This window comes from Zingiber officinale, chromosome 1A (assembly GCF_018446385.1).
Source record: "Zingiber officinale cultivar Zhangliang chromosome 1A, Zo_v1.1, whole genome shotgun sequence".
Lineage (NCBI taxonomy): Eukaryota > Viridiplantae > Streptophyta > Magnoliopsida > Zingiberales > Zingiberaceae > Zingiber > Zingiber officinale.
The window spans coordinates 99,659,336-99,666,216 of NC_055987.1; positions in this window are offsets into that span (position 1 = coordinate 99,659,336).

Sequence of the window (6,881 nt, forward strand, 5' to 3'; positions counted from 1 at the left end):
CTTAGGATCTGAACTCCTAATCAACCGATCCAATGGGTCAGTCAACTTAGACTCCTGAAAATGAAGAAGATTTATTTTTCTTGATTTATTATGTTGGTACTATGCCTATATAAATTGAATTAAGCCAGTTTTGTACTGGTTAGTCGGTTTTTGTACTGACTTATTTAATTTCAATTTTCTTAGATGGCACGGACGATTACTACATTGACACGTCGCGAAGTGCGACAAAATCAGCTCAGGAAGGAAATTCAGGAGATAGAGTATATCTCTACATATGGAATCGACTGACACATTAGACGACTTGATGATTTATTTTGAAAACTTGAGCGAGAAGAGTTTCCAGTCCTGGACAGTTATAGGATATGGGCTTTGATGCATTCATTGCTAGAAAATCCTAGGATGATAGCAGACTAGATTTGGGGCGTCATCAAGGACACGTCACATATATAGTATTATGTAAGGAACTGCTTCACCATATGACAGAAGAATATCCTGAAGAGTTCGAAATGTAACGCCCGAAAATTCTCAAAACTATTTTTAGAAATATTCTATGATTTTTCTGGGATTTTAGGATATTTTTACAGAATTTTTAGAGTAGCAGAAGTAGCAAAAACAAATAGAAAACGAAAACGGCCTAAGCGGGAATTGAACCCGAGACCTATTGGATCCCACGACTTATAGATAGCTCTAGTAACCAAGTGAACCCAGCAGGGCCGTGCTGAAAAGAAAGGGAATCAATTATATTTATATTTGAGTTGGGCCGAATTACCCACTTAATATAAATAAAGATTTAAGTGAGGAATTGTTATTTTTCTTAAAAGAGGAAAACCTTTCCCTCACCCTAGTCATGCCGCCCTCTCCTTTTCTCCCTCACCTCTTGGGGCCAACCTCAAGAAACCTAGGGTTTCCGTCCCAAGGGCAAGGGGAACACCTTCCGGCGATATCTCGGCTACGAGAACGTTCGTCCCCGCGGGAAGAGCAAGTGGACGTGAGGAAATCGACGGAGGAAATCATCTTCTCCGGAAATCTAGCGATTAGAATCGTAAGAAAATCCGAACAGGAGGTAAGAAACCCCTCACCTGCAGTATAATATCTTTTCGTATGATAGAATACCTTTAAATTAGCTACATGTAGATTTTTCGACGCATAGGGTGTATTTAACCCTCCTCGCAGACTTAGGGATTTAGTTGAGCACCTCTAGATGGGCCAGACACGTTTTCTCCTTTTAGTTGGAGATTCTAGATGTTGTCGGGTGCCTAGAGGTGATCTCCCTAATAGAGAGGCGAGTTGGAGCACACTAGGTGTTCGATGAAATGCTTAGCTCAGTAAAATGCTACAGTAAGAATTTTTAATAGCTCAGTAAATGCAATAGAAGCATTTAAATAGTTTAGTTAGTGTTGCTACAACTTATATGGGACTACGGTCCAATGGGTGGGCACCCACAGTCGCCTCTAAGTTCAGATAACCTAGTAAAAGCAAGTTAAATTAATTAGCTATGATTCAGTATTATATTTTCAGTAGGGGCACTGTACAAGATTAGATATCCATTGGGCTGGGCTACCATAGTCGGTCCCTAGGTTCAGATAACCTAGTAAACCTTACTAAATTCGGGACTTGCAACCCCGGGTCTAGTTAAGGATGCGCGCACAGCATGTACAGTTGCCGGGCCCATTAGCAATATGATTATATATTTTAATCTATTACCTTATTAGCTTTCCAAAACTCACAAAGATCAATTATGTTAGATGAGTTTGAATTCAGCTCTAGTTTAGCTCAGTTTATGTTCACTCAGTTTTTCTTTATTGATACTCATGATAGTTTATGACTAGCTCTGTATGCCATGCTTTAGTGTTCATGTTTAGTGATTTTAGTATGCCATGTTTAGTAAGTTTAACATATGTTTAATAGCATGTTTTTAAAAGTCATAAATGCATCGTATGCATGTTTTAGTGAGGTAGATGGTTCTTGCTAAGCGAAAGCTAATAGATACTTTCCTTTCCTTATACTGCCGATAAAGGTAAAGGAAAGATGGACTAGCGGAGGCTGGAGGGCAATGCTACGAAGATGTGTGTGGGCAGGAACTTGGAATAGAGATCTTAGGGAATTTTAGCAAGCTTATTTAAGCACTAGAACCTTTTTGCTTTTCGATAATTTGCACTTCAGTATCTTAAATGTTATGAATTAGTTAATCATGCATCCTGTCAAGTTTAGAACACCATTTTGTGATGTTAGAATATTGTGTATTTGGTTTAGAATTGTTATAAGTGATTTTGGCACGAACAAGTGCTGAAATCAGACCTTTGGTCGAAATCAGAAACTCGAATCGATCAGTTGATCGATTCGAGGGTTCCCAATCGATCATCTGATCGATTGGGCAAATTGTTCCGTGAACAGTAGGCTTCTGGATCGATCAGCTGATCGATCCAGCACTTTCTGTCGCGAACAGAAGACTCTGGGATCGATCACGGGATCGATTGGCCAGTCTGGATCGATCAGCCGATCGATCCAAAATATCGTCCCGAGCACAGTAGCGTGCTGGATCGATCACTGGATTGATCCAACCTATATTCCGCATACAATAGCCGGCTGGATCGATCACTGGATCAATCCGACCATTCCAATCGATCCATGGATCGATTGGGAGGCCTGATATTAGCTAGAAACCCTTAGTTAAGTTCCTTGACCATTGGGGGATGTAATATATGTCATGAATAGCTTAGATTACACCCTTAGCACATGTAGAATAAAGAAATGACAATAGTTTAGCAAAATTTTGATTAGTACAGCTTCCGCATCTAGATTTAATGATGGTCAAGGATTAGTTAACACAGCATAATGTGACGCTCATCCTCACAGCCTAGTTAGTAGGAGGCGGGGCGTTACAGAGTGGTATCAGAGCAGTGTTCCATACTTCCTACACACATCAGCATTGAACCTGTAGCTTCCAAGTAAGAAACTTCTCTCACTTTATTATGTTCTTTCTTTCATGTTTATAGATACTGTGACATGTTGATTGATGATAGTACCTAACATGTTAGTGATTGTAGTTACATACACATGATGGTATTAGTTATGTATGTCCTCTATGTCTTTAGAAATTTCACGAGGACGCCCAGCTAGAAGGGCACCAACTACTGAGCCCCAGCATGAGGCAGGCAGTTCAGTGCCTCCCCCAGACCTTACAGCACTAGTGGCTCAGTTACAGCAGCAGCTAGCTGAACAGCAACAGGAAATAGCCACCTTAAAGGCTAGTCAGCAGAATACTTCCACTGTCACCCCGGAGCCAAACTTGGCAACACCAGTAGTCTTAGAGGTTCCACTAGTCTAGCCTACAGCACCAGTAGCCCCAGCAACAGTAGAGGCAAAGAGAGAGGCCTATTTGATCCAGTGGCAAAGAGTCAAGCCTGAGAACTTCTCAGGCACCAGTGAACCATGGGATGCTCAGGCATGGTTCAAAACGCTGGAGAGTACGATGGAGCTTCTGGACTGGCCAGAACATGAGAAGGTGAAGTGCGCCTCCTTCTGTCTGACAGGAGATGCACGTATGTGGTGGGAGAGAATGAAGGCGAAGCGCCCAGTAAATCAGATGACATGGGCAGACTTCGAGAAAGAGTTCTTTGAGGAGTTCTTTCACATGCGGGTCACCAACCGCCACTACGACGAGTTCACAGAGTTTCGTCAGGGCAACCTATCAGTTGAGGAAGCCGTGAAGAAATTCAACAGATTGGCTCGTCTATGATCTGAATTAGTCAGCGCAGAAAGAGAACGAGTCCGGTTGATGCTCAAGATGCTGAGGCCGGAAATAGCGATGAACGTGGCTGGTGGCATTCATAGGCCACAAACCACAGAAGAGCTAGTGAGCAGTGCTCTAATCACTGAGCATTACCAGAATAGCACCAAGCAGCAGAAGCAAGTCCTCTCAGAAGCTAAAGGGCAACGAGGCTCAGGCACTCAGAAACAGCAGGGCCACAGCTCCCATGGCTCTAACTGGAAAGGGAACTCCAGCAACAAGCGCAAACCAGGGAGTTACCCAAAAGGAGGGCCAGCCAGCAAGCAGCCCAGTTATCCAAAGTGTGCTACTTGTGGGAAATTCCATCCTGGAATTTGTCGTAAGGGCACACGAGGATGCTTTGAATGCGGACAGGAAGGGCATATGGCCAAGCAGTGTCCAAACAAGACCAGCCTTCCTCAGCCACAGCCGATTCAGTATGGAGGCCAGCCAGCTCAGTTACATCAGATGCAGGTCGCCTTAGATGGTCCACATATCAGCCAGGGCAGATTAGAAGCCCCTCCAGCTACGACCAATGCGAGGATCTACTCACTAACCAGAGAGGACGCAGCAAATGCCTCGACAGTTGTTACAGGTCAGATTAGTATTTTACAGCAAAGTACAACTGTCTTATTCGATACTGGGGCAACCCATTCATACATATCTAGGGCATTTGATGAGAAGTTAGCAGTACCTCCAGAGGTACTCAGTAGCCAGTTCCTTACAACGTTACCCTCAGGAGAAATCATGGCGTCTACGCACTGGCTCAGAGCAGTGCCGGTCACTATAGCAGACAGAGAGCTCTTTTGCGATCTGATAGTGATTAATATGACCGACTACGATGTTATCTTCGGGATGGACTTCTTGATCAAATATGGTGCCTCCATCGAGTGCCGTAAATAGAAAGTCATATTCCAACCTGAAGCGGAAGCATAGTTCGAATTCGTCGGAGAACCCAGGAGAAAGGCCAAGAAGTTTCTCTCAGCTATGAAGGCACAGAGGTTGATGGATTCAGGATGTACGAGGTTCTTAGCACACGTAGTCAGTACCAGTCAGTACAAGGACCAACAGCTAGCAGAGGTCCGAGTCGTATGTGACTACCCAGCAGTCTTCCCAGAAGAGTTACCAGGCCAAGCACCAGACAGGGAGATTGAATTTGAGATAGAGCTCATCCCCGGTACAAATCCTATCTCCAAAGCACCTTACCGCATGGCTCCAGCAGAACTAAAAGAACTTCATGAGCAACTACAGGAGCTGCTTGACAAAGGCTTCATACGCCCTAGTCACTCACCATGGGGAGCACCTGTATTGTTCGTGAAGAAGAAGGACGGGAGCATGCGCCTATGTATAGATTACCGTGCACTGAACCAAGTCACAATCAAGAACAGGTATCCTCTTCCCAGAATTGATGACCTGTTCGACCATCTAAAGGGAGCGGCAGTGTTCTCTAAGATAGACCTCAAATCAGGTTATCATCAAGTGAAAGTCAAGGAAGGGGATATACCCAAGACAGCATTTAGGACTAGATACGGACATTACGAGTTCATAGTCATGCCCTTTGGCGTGACAAATGCTCCAGCTACTTTCATGGACCTCATGAACAGGGTATTCAGAGAATACTTAGATAAATTTGTTATCGTATTCATCGATGACATTCTTATCTATTCAGGAACTCAGGAAGAACACGCAGAGCACCTGAAAACAGTATTGCAGACACTTCTGCAGAACCAGCTGTATGCCAAGTTCACGAAATGTGAATTTTGGTTAGATCAGGTGTCCTTCCTAGGTCACATCATTTCAAAGGATAGTATCATGGTAGACCCCAGTAAGATAGAAGCTGTGAGCAACTGGAAAATACCCAAGAACGCTAGTGAGATCAGAAGCTTTCTGGGATTAGCAGGTTTTTATAGAAAGTTTGTAGAGGGTTTCTCCAGGATAGCCTCCCCACTTACAGCTCTTACCAGAGAGAACAGAAAATTTCAGTGGACAGAGGACTGTGAGAACAGTTTCAGGGAGCTGAAAAGAAGATTGACCAGTGCACCTATACTGACTCTACCAGAAAACGCAGATAGCTTTGATATATATAGTGATGCCTCGAAGTTGGGACTAGGAGCAGTGCTGATGCAAGATGGCAAGGTAATCACCAACGCCTCTAGACAACTCAAGGATTATGAGAGGAATTACCCCACTCATGACCTTGAGCTTGCAGCAGTGGTGTTCGCTCTCAAGATTTGGAGACATTACTTGTATGGAGCTCAGTGCAGAGTGTATACAGATCATCAGAGTCTGAAGTACTTCTTCACTCAGAAGGATCTGAATATGCGACAGCGCAAATGGCTAGAGCTGGTCAAGGACTACGATATAGACATCCTCTACCACCCAGGAAAGGCTAATAGGGTAGCAGATGCACTTAGCAGAAAGTCCAGTGCTGCCTTATTATCTTTAGCAGCCTTGTCACCGCCCCTACAGAAGGAGATCTCAGATTTCAGTCTCGAGCTCATAGTTGGACAGCTCTCTACTATGACATTAGAGTCTACCTTACTCGGTGACATCCAGACAGCTCAGGAGCGGGATCCTGAAATTCAGAAAATCAAGCAAGGATTAGCAGAATCAGAAAGTGGAGAATTCAGAGTGTCCGCTAGCGGGGTGTTGTACTTTGGCGACAGATTATGTGTTCCAGATCAGGAGGAACTACAGAAGAAAATCCTAGACGAGGCTCACAAGACTCCTTACGCGATGCATCCTGGCTCCACCAAAATGTACCAGGACTTGAAGGAATGTTTTTGGTGGCCTGGGATGAAGAGAGACATCGCTCGATACGTCAGCACCTGCCTAACCTGTCAGAGGGTTAAAGCAGAACATCAGAGACCAGGAGGAGTTTTGCAGCCTATTCAGATTCCAGAATGGAAGTGGGAAGACATTTCTATGGATTTCATCGTGGAATTACCCAGAACCACGAATGGTTTTGATACCATCTGGGTAATAGTCGACAGATTGACTAAATCAGCCCACTTCTTAGCTATCAGGATATCCTACTTCATAGAACAGTTAGCTCAATTGTATCTCAAGGAGATCGTTAGACTACATGGAGTCCCACGAACCATTATATCAG